This window comes from Pleurodeles waltl, chromosome 10 (genome assembly GCF_031143425.1).
Source record: "Pleurodeles waltl isolate 20211129_DDA chromosome 10, aPleWal1.hap1.20221129, whole genome shotgun sequence".
Lineage (NCBI taxonomy): Eukaryota > Metazoa > Chordata > Amphibia > Caudata > Salamandridae > Pleurodeles > Pleurodeles waltl.
This window is the reverse complement of record NC_090449.1, coordinates 948,258,991-948,269,405: the sequence shown is the minus strand read 5'-3', so window position 1 is coordinate 948,269,405 and position 10,415 is coordinate 948,258,991. Positions and strand designations below refer to the sequence as shown.

General features: G+C 49.5%; 1 protein-coding gene across 4 annotated transcripts in view; it reads left to right on the top strand.

Annotated features, from left to right (window-relative positions):
• Nucleotides 1-3,478: 3,478 nt before the first annotated feature.
• PPP1R9A (protein phosphatase 1 regulatory subunit 9A) overlaps nt 3,479-10,415 on the top strand; it is a 718,476-nt gene continuing 711,539 nt past the window's right edge. For 2 of the 4 annotated variants that reach the window (XM_069211751.1, XM_069211753.1), the window contains exon 1: nt 3,479-4,012. The gene's annotated coding sequence lies outside the window, so the exon portion shown is untranslated. The remainder of the gene's footprint in view (nt 4,013-10,415) is intronic. The other 2 variants (XM_069211750.1, XM_069211749.1) reach the window with 1 other exon arrangement.

Sequence of the window (10,415 nt, the reverse complement as noted above, 5' to 3'; positions counted from 1 at the left end):
GCCTGGGGCCGGCGAGGGAGCATCCAAGATCACTCGGCTCCTGAACTACTGGAAGGGCAGGCCCTAGAAGATGACTTAACAGCCACTCCACCTTTGTTTGTGTCGACTGGGACAGTCCTCACCACCCAGGAGTGAACAGGAAGATGCAAAGAGATTCAGTACGTGGAACTGGAGGGGCAGTGCGTGGCGGATGCCAAGGCGCACGGTCCTGTGGAGGCGGTGACCCTGCTCACTGCGCCATTTAAATCACATTATTAGCTGAGGTCAGGTGGCACATCCGCCAATAGGGCACTGCCAAAGGATTACGGACCTACACATTTGACTAGTCTGTTCAATCTATGTGATTCCTTTGCGCCATTTTTATCAGCATTTTAAAACACCTGCTAAGGGCAGGCGTTAAACAGAGTCTTCCATTGATTACAGTGGGCCTCTGGGCTCTTTGTAGGATTAGCGTCATAATTGTTTATGCTAATCCTGCAAAGCACCGGACTAGCATCAAAAATTATAACGCTAGTCACCCTAACTACCGTCATGGTGCGCTGTATTTTAAATACTGCACTACCATGGTGGCGTTGGGGGGGTGGGCGCTAAGGGGTGCATGAAAAGTGGCACTACACTAGGTGCAGCGCTACTTTTCATAAATCTGCCCCGTGGTATCTCTTAAGGAAAGTGGCAATGTCCAGTTCTTACAGTCTGAGGGCAAAGGTACTTAACATTCACCTTTCCTCTCCGACTTCAACAAATTACCTTTCTCCTATTTAATTGCAGATAAATCATGATGAAGCATCCTGGTCTCTTATTTAACTAAAGTGCCTTCCTTTTGTAAGTCATTTATCACTTTCAATATATGAGGCTGCGCAGCATCTGAATCCATCTCTCAGGTTAGATGAAAACGTTGCTAGGCAGTGTATCGGGATACACTAACCTTTGTGTTTGGAATCCAAAGGAAGGGATGCACTTTTCTGCAATTACCTCACCATATACAAAAGGAATATGGGGGGGCAGTAGTAGGCACGGGAAATTGGCATGGGTTAAACAAGAAAACAAAGACACAGAACTCAACCACTCCAACTTGTTGGTTCGGTTGTTCAAGGATGTATGTAGGATGTGGTCTATGTCTACAAGAGATATCTTAAGTAGCTTGTCATTGTGGTTTTTATAATTAACTTTAAGATTGTGTATATACCTTAGCGGTATCGCGGTGCAACCAGCTCTCTTTACTTTGATTTGAAACTGGAAATTCCTAGTAACTAAATCAATAAAGAACACGTACCTCCAATAAATAAATACTCACCCTTCTGCCCTTTGCTTTGAATAACTACCTCAGGATTAGGCACTATGCACCCTCTTATGGAACAGGAGTTATAGTTTCACCCATACTTTTGTAGCACTGCAAAAAAATCAACAATGTTAATGTTCAGTTGTTCCCTATCCTTAGCAATTCGCATATACATTTTAGAACTCTAATAGCTTGGTCGTGACATTCACTTATACATGTGCAATATAGTCCAGTCTAATAATCCTTCTGGGTCCGTTACAGGATAATCCTTAAAATAACACAACAACCTCATATCTTAGATGAGTTCAAATTATCACTAACGAAACACCTCAAAGTTTGTTTACATCATAAATATGACCTTTCTTTTTTCGTAAAGCCTTTACTCATTTGTTTACAGAATATGCCTTTAGTCATTAGGTTTACAGAACATACTAAAGATTTGTGCTACTAGTTTGCAGACATATTCGAAAAATATGACACATGCATAAAACATGTATGAAGACAGAATATTGTAACAGATAAAATTAACATGAACTGGCCCCTGCTTATGTGGAAAACCTAAAATGCAGTATTGAATGGTAGGACCCAAAGATAAACCCTTTTACTGTCAATTTATGCCTGTTCAATTCTACAGAATATTTTTTTAACATCAGGTAGCACATGCAAACATTTTCTCTTTAACCAATTTGACATGCAGATCCCTCGCCTCTTTTGGTCTTATTCTGAACACTCAGACTTAGGACAGCACTTAATATTAGTGCAAGAATTACACATGATTATTGCCCTCTTTAATGGATGACAAGGGTGTCATTGAAAACTAACGCTTTTAAAGATAAACAATGAATTATTTGTCCAAGTGGTAGCAAATGGAATAAAATTAAGCTATACAGTTATGTATAAAGATTTCTAAATAAGTTACTGTAAAGAAACGGGAGTATACCATGATATGAAAACAAGTCAATTTGCTGTACATATAATAAAGGGGTACACAACAAAGAATATCCGAAAATACATGTCCCATCAAAATCAAATAAAATATAAATCATTGGAGATTCATATGTCAATGTATGTAGAGTCCACTCTCATAGTATGTAATTTCTGTTTTTATTGAAGAATAAACAGTGAATCTTTACGTGACTGACAATTCACCTAACTGTAATTTTACTTTAACCTTTGGTTTTTTGAGTGAATTTCTAAGGTTAAAAAAAAACCACACAGTTCCTTTTATCACACTTTACTATAATGTCACTTTAACCTTTAGTGGGTCCGTGTTTATATACATATATGCATAAATATGTGTGCGTGTGTGTAATTATATATAAATATATATATATATATATATATATACATATATATGCACATTTCATAATTAAAATAAGTAAATAAGCAAATAAGCAAATACGCAAAGAAGGGAGAAGAGAGTCAAGGAATAAAAGTGGGTTAGAGGAAAAAGTTAAATTAAGGTATACGTGAACAGAAACGATGGAAAAGTTCACGTCTTTGGGGGATACCAAATGCAGTTAATGTAGGTCATTAAGGTGCCAGCAAGGAGACCAAATAAATAAATACCCCTACAGATGTTGATCAGAGCCATTTTAAGCACGTAAAAGCTATCCAACCGTTAAAAAAAGACATTTTGTCTATATCTGCACTCATGCATTTCCAAGCCTCTCGTGAAAACTACAGGCATTAAGTGGAGAAAATGAAAAGAAATGCATTTGTGTGACGAATGTGCCACATCAATAGTCCCTGCGCGTACGTTGCGTCTCCAGCTAAAATGTAAAGCAAGCACAAAAGCATGGACGATTAGTGGAAGGCAAGACAGCTGTGTCCCTAACATCCCACACAAACACATCCTTACGCACGTACACACGGCCACGCGCGCCGATGTGCCAATCCCATTCACATACATACGTTAACAGTGAAAGCGAACTATTCAGCCAAGCCACGTGCCCACACACAATAGATTTCAAACGCATGTGAATATTGGACCAAAATGATGCTAAACTGCAAGCTTGGTGTCGCTCATCATCTCAATCACCACCTCACGTGGCAAGATATACACCAATACGCCAAGAATGGCCCAAGAAGCATTACTGCTCGATGGTACTGCTATACTGACATGTTCGTGTCATTATGGGTCCATTTACACAGAAATGTGGCTCGTCCATTAGTTGGTTGGCTCATCGTGACGCGTCTGTGGCGCGAGACGGAGCCTGCTGCGGGCTCGCGGGAGTGCATGCTATGTCTGTTTGTCTGGCTTGTATCCATGCACCTTGCAGCCCCGTGCCCTATCCGTGCGTCTCCCTCTCTGTGTGCTGGTATTCCTCCTCCCCGGACTGCGGCTCGCCCCCTTACTGCTGGACCAAACCATTGCTGCACTGGGAGGGAGGGCACCTGCCACAGGCTGCCTCTGGTGCCCCAGTGCCCATGCGGACACCCTACAAGAGAGGGTGCCGCACGAGAGCGTCCGTTTCCCGCGGCTGAGGGTGGCTGGGCTGGGAGGCGGCGGCAGGGCGCAGCACCCGCGGGCTCCCGTCGCCTCCTCACCCCCTCGCCTAGCGGTGCGCGCTCCCTCTCACTGGCTGTCTGCTGCAATGGCGATGAGCGGCTGAGCCCGGGGCTGTCACTGTGGCTCGCACGCTGGGCGGCACGGTGCTCGGGGAGGATGGAGATGAAACAGCGGCAGAGATCGTAGGACCAGAGGCATCCTGCATTCCTAGGGGAGCCAAGGTAAGACCCGAGCAGCAGATCAGGACCGGGCAGACTAAAAGGGGCAGAGCGCTCTGAGCTCAGTCCAGTGATTTATTGGCGAAAATGCAAAAATAATTTGAAAAAAAAGGGCAGCATACAGGGACGCGGCTTTGTTTACTGCTCTATTGCTCACGATGGAGCTCGGGTGGCGATACCCAGCTTTGTCTCGTGCCAATGCCCAGGAGCACGACTGCCAGTGGCCGAGCACTGTTCCGTCTCAACAACTTCACCTGCGGAAACAACCTGTGCTTAAAGCCCTGCAGATGTCACGGCAGTGCGGCTTCCAGTGAGCCGTTCTCCCAAGCACGCTTTATTGCAGTTCCCATCCTAAAGGCAGACTGCGACCTTCTAGCATTGCACAGTGCATTGAGCGGCTTAAGCAGGGTTCCTTTGGTGCAGGGAAGCCCGGCGGCTCAAAGATGCCTTTTTACCTGATGGTGTAAAATACCCTATTGGTGTCAAATGCATCTCTGCTGATAGAGTATTTGTTTATATTTGTGGCAGGAGGTTGCAGTTCATATAGTAGTGGTTATGCAGGAACCCGCGCTCACCTCCCAGTCACCCTAGCATGAAAATGGGACGTGAGGACTGTGTTTGCAGCGTCTTGCAGCTCGCGGGTCACGTGTGGTAAACAGTTCACTACTGAGACTAGTGCAGTGCTGACGGGAGCTCAGTCCGCGTACGGGCTTCGCAGCGCTCCCTCGAGGGTGTAAGTTTCTGCTGCACTGCTATCTGCTTCCCTTACACCCATCAGTCCCTCTCCGATGCAGTGTGCCCTGCCTCAAGCCCTGTTAATTACACCTCCCCTTGGTTCACAGGCGCATCCTTTCATGTTCGCCGCAGCGCGGGCCGCTCTTTTCCTGTTGGCCCTGAGAGGACCTCTGTTGTCAAAAGACACAGCACTGCAGGTCGCTGCGGTTGTGTCAGCGAAAGCTTGCAGAGAGCTGGGGCTTGTCTCTTAAGTGCTGCCTGTGTCTTATCCTGTGAGAATGTGTGTGTGTGTGTGTGCGGGTAATTCTGAGAAGGAAAGCGTCTCGTTCCAGATCTCTAAACTAAGCGAAGCACCTCTCCCCTCCACACACACGTACAGCAGACTCTTACACAGCGAGAGGCTCAAGGGTCGGTGGGGGTGGTACAGCAACCCCCTTTGTGCAGTTGAGGTTATTCATTCACTGCTGTGAGAGTTATGGGACTGCGCCCTCGCTATAACCCTGGACTCTTCCTGTGCGCCAAAGTTTGCGCCTGCGCATCGCTTGTGCAGCACTACCGCCTCCACCTTCTGACAGAGGACCTGAGAGCAGTCCGTCAGTGCGCATATTCCAACACACTCTGACAAGTGCATATGAATAGTGCATGCACTCACGCACACCTTTCAAGCAAGCTTAGAAGATGCAGATCAGTCCACCACACAGACACTCATTTTCAAGTCATTCGGAAGACATTGCACCTTTGGACACAGATCATCAACTATGTGGGCGTCACTGTGCTTAGATAACCAGCTGTCAGATATAGCCACGAGCAACAGGTGCATCACTGGAGCACATAATCAGCAAGTGCCAAAAGGCAACAGAGCGCACTAAGTGATTGTTAGAAATGGGGTTTTTGGTTGGCAGTTAGGTTGCCCTCTGTCCAAGCAAGAACCCTCACTCTAGTCAGGGTAAGTCACACACAATCCAAAATCAGCCTGTGCTCACCCTCCGGTAGCTTGGCACGAGCAGTCAGGCTTAACTTAGAAGGCAATGTGTAAAGCATTTGTGCAATAAATCATACAACACCATAGTATAACACCACAAAAATACACCACACAGTGTTTAGAAAAATATAGAATATTTATCTGGGTACTTGTAGGTCAAAACGATCAAAGTTGCAATACGAATTTGTAAAGATATCACTGAAAAGTGATATTAAGTGTCTTTAAGTCTTTTAAAAAGCAATAAAGTGTCTTTCAAGCACAGAGTACCTGGTTTCTGGTGGGAAATCTCCTCAGAGGGCCACAGGAGAAGAGATGCGTGGAAAAAGGGGTGTGTGCGTCGATTTCTCCTCAGCACACACAGACTTGCGTCGTTCTTTTCCACGCGGGGAAGTCGGGCGTCGTTTTCCGGCGCGCAGACAGTCTCTTTTTGTGGATCGCGGGGATTACCAGATGTCCCGGGTCTGTGCGTGGATTCTCCTGCTTATTTTCCGGCTGCGCGTCGTTCTGCGGGGCTGCGCGTCGAAGTTTCGATCTCACGGTAGGTGTCGCGTCGATTTCTCCTTGGAAGTCGGGCGGCGTTGTCCTTGCGAGGCCGTGCGTCGAAATTTTGGTCTCACGGCAGGCGTCGCGTCGATTTCTCATTGGAAGTCGGGCGGCGTTGTCCTTGCGAGACCGTGCGTCAAAGTTTCGCACTCACGGTAGGCGTCGCGTCGATTTCTCCTTGGAAGTCGGGCGGCTTTGTCCTTGCGAGGTTGTGCGTCGAAGTCTCGATCGTCCCGAGGGCGTCGCGTTGATCAGCGTCGGTGTGCGGCGTTTTTCTCGCCGCGAAACAAGCTGTGCGTCGAAATTTTCGGCGCACGGAGCGTCCACGTGAAAGGCAGAAGTCTTTTTGGTCCTGAGACTTCAAGGAACAGGAGGCAAGCTCTATCCAAGCCCTTGGAGAGCACTTTCACAGCCAGACAAGAGTTCAGCAAGGCAGCAGGGCAACAGCAAGACAGCAGTCCTTTGGAGAAAGCAGACAGGTGAGTCCTTTGAGCAGCCAGGCAGTTCTTCTTGGCAGGATGTAGTTTCTGGTTCCGGTTTCTTCTCCAGCAAGTGTCTGATGAGGTAGGGCAGAGGCCCTGTTTTATACTAAGTTGTGCCTTTGAAGTGGGGGTGATTTCAAAGAGTCTCTAAGAAATGCACCAAGTTCCCTTTCAGCTCAATCCTATCTGCCAGAGTCCCAGTAGGGGGTGTGGCAGTCCTTTGTGTGAGGGCAGGCCCTCCACCCTCCCAGCCCAGGAAGACCCATTCAAAATGCAGATGTATGCAAGTGAGGCTGAGTACCCTGTGTTTGGGGTGTGTCTGAGTGAATGCACAAGGAGCTGTCAACTAAACCTAGCCAGACGTGGATTGAAGGGCACAACAAGATTTTAGTGCAAAGAAATGCTCACTTTCTAAAAGTGGCATTTCTAGAATAGTAATATTAAATCCGACTTCACCAGTCAGCAGGATTTTGTATTACCATTCTGGCCATACTAAATATGACCTTCCTGCTCCTTTCAGATCAGCAGCTGCCACTTCAACAGTGTATGAGGGCAGCCCCAATGTTAGCCTATGAAGGGAGCAGGCCTCACAGTAGTGTAAAAACGAATTTAGGAGTTTTACACTACCAGGACATATAACTACACAGGTACATGTCCTGCCTTTTACCTACACAGCACCCTGCTCTAGGGGTTACCTAGGGCACACATTAGGGATGACTTATATGTAGAAAAAAAGGGGAGTTCTAAGCTTGGCAAGTACTTTTAAATGCCAAGTCGAAGTGGCAGTGAAACTGCACACACAGGCCTTGCAATGGCAGGCCTGAGACAAGGTTAAGGGGCTACTGAGGTGGGTGGCACAACCAGTGCTGCAGGCCCACTAGTAGCATTTAATCTACATGCCCCAGGCACATGTAGTGCACTCTACTAGGGACTTACAGGTAAATTAAATAGTCAATCATGGATAAACCAATCAATAGTACAATTTACACAGAGAGCATATGCACTTTAGCACTGGTTAGCAGTGGTAAAGTGCTCAGAGGTCAAAAGCCAACAACAACAGGTCAGAAAAAAATATGAGGAAGGAGGCAAAAAGTTTGGGGATGTCCCTGTCAAAAAGCCAGGTCCAACATGACCCCCCACCAGCCTAAAGCCAGGGGAGAACAATCACTATCCTGATGTACTTCCCTGTTTGAGGCGACAGAACAAGGACCCAGGCCCACAACAGCAGGGGCATGCTCCAGTTCTTCGCCTTCCTGACTCCAATTGGATCCCTCTGTCCATACTCTCAGGGCCCACTAAGCCCATCCATGGGGAACCTTTCTCCTTTCCTGCGGATCCCATCTGTGCAGCACCTAACCTTACATTGCTCACAGATGTATCCCAGGAGCAGGATAGTACCACCAGGACCAACACAGTGGTGTTGCCCATTCTATCCCCGGGGTGGGACACTTGTCCCCTCCCCAGGGATAACTCTGTCCACCCGGACAGCAAGCCACAGTGATTACTGACAGCTGCCAGGGATGAGAGCCAGGCCCCAGGCCTCTCAAAGCTCTCCAACCACTGTGGCTGTGGAGAGTGGGGGGCGGTAGCCCCAGGTGCTGGGCACCCTTTAACCACTCTCCCTTCCACCAGGTCAGGGATGACAGCCTGAACCTGGTCCTCCCCTCTGGGGCTTTGTACCCTCCCTCCTGGAGCGGTACCCCCAGAGTCCAACATGGCCAGGGGGCTTACAGAAGTCGCCCTGTACCATTCCTCCACCAGTGCAGGGCTGTTAACCTGCCACTGGCCCTCCAACCTGGGGTCTGTACCTTCAGGTTGGACTAGGGCCCGGGGTGAGGCTTCCCTCCCCCTGCCCTCCCTTCTGGGGTCCAGCACCCTCCAACTAGGAGTGGCCTCCTCAGAAGACAACATGGTAGGGGCCCTGTTATCAGTAGCCCCTCCCTCCAGGTCCGGGGGGACACCCTGAACCTGGTCTTCCAGCCCAGGGTCTGTACCCTCAGACTGGATCACCGCCTGGCAAACCAGGACTTCCTGGGAGGCACACCTACCCCCCACCAGGTCAGAGTTTAACCTCTGAGCCTGGTTCCCCAACCCAGGGTCACCACCCTGAGGTTGGGCAATTGCCTGGCACGCCAGGACTTTCTGGGGGGCACACCTACCCCCCACCAGGTCAGAGTTTAACCTCTGAACCTGGTCATCCAACCTAGAGTCAACACCCTGAGGTTGGACAATTGCCTGGCACAGCAGGGCTTCTTGGGAGGCACACCTACCTCCCACCAGGTCAGAGTTTAACCTCTGAACCTGGGTATCCAACCCAGAGTCAGCACTCTGAGGTTGAACAATTGCCTGGCACGCCAGGCCTTTCTGGAGGGCACACTGACTCTCCACCAGGTCAGAGTTTAACCTCTGAACTGGGCCATTCAACTCAGAGTTACCACCCTGAAGTAGAACAATCGCCTGGCACGCCAGGACTTCCTGGAGGGCACACTGACCCTCCACCAGGTCAGAGTTTAACCTCTGAACCTGGTTCTCCAACCTAGGGTCACCATCCTGAGGTTGGACAACTGCCTGGTACACCAGGGCTTTCTGGGGGGCACACCTACCCCCCACCAGGTCAGAGGTTAACCTCTGAACCTGGATATCCAACCCAGAGTCACCACCCTGAGGTTGAACCATTGCCTGGCAGGCCAGGACTTTCAGGGAGGCACACCTACCTCCCACCAGGTCAGAGTTTAACCTCCGAGCCTGGTTCTCCAACCCAGGGTCACCACCCTGAGGTTGAACCATTGCCTGGTATACACGGACTTTCTGGGGGGCACACCTACCCCCCACCAGGTCAGAGTTTGACCTCTGAACCGGGTTAGCCAACCCAGAGTCACCACCCTGAGGTTGGGCAATTGCCTGGCACCCCAGGACTTTCTGGGAGGCACACCTACCTCCCACCAGGTCAGAGTTTAACCTCTGAACCTGGCCATCCAACCCAGAGTCGACACCCTGAGGTTGGACAACTGCCTGGCACGCCAGGACTTTCTGGGGGGCACACCTACCCCCCACCAGGTCAGAGTTTGACCTCTTCACCTGGTAAGCCAACCCAGAGTCACCACCCTGAGGTTGAGCCATTGCCTGGCATTCCAGGACTTTCTGGGGGGCACATCTACCCCCCACCAGGTCAAAGTTTAACCTCTGAACCCGGTTATCCAACCCAGAGTCACCACCCTGAGGTTGAATCTTTGCCTGGCATGCCAGGACTTCCTGGGGGGCACTCTCACCCCCCACAAGGGACACGCCGTCCCCAAGGGCCACACAAGAGTCTGGTTGGCGCAGGTCTCCCGACCTCTGCCCATCCGGCAGAGTCTGGGTTTCCCCCAAACCAGAAACGGTCTCACCTGGGTCATTCCTGGGGGGCTCTGCTCTCAGAGCTGACCCCTGACTTTCAAGATCCTCCACTGGGGTCTGCCACCCCCTCTCAACCCTATGTCTGGACTTCTGCACCCCCTCACTAGGAGTGGTACTGCCAGACACCAGAACTGTTGGGATGCTGTCTACAGTCATCCCCCCAAGTTCTTCTGACACTGCGGGGCTTCCTTCAAAAGGTGGCCCTACGGTACAGGTTAGGCTCTGAGACCTACCTGGGACACTACAATCCTCTCCCACCTCACTTGGT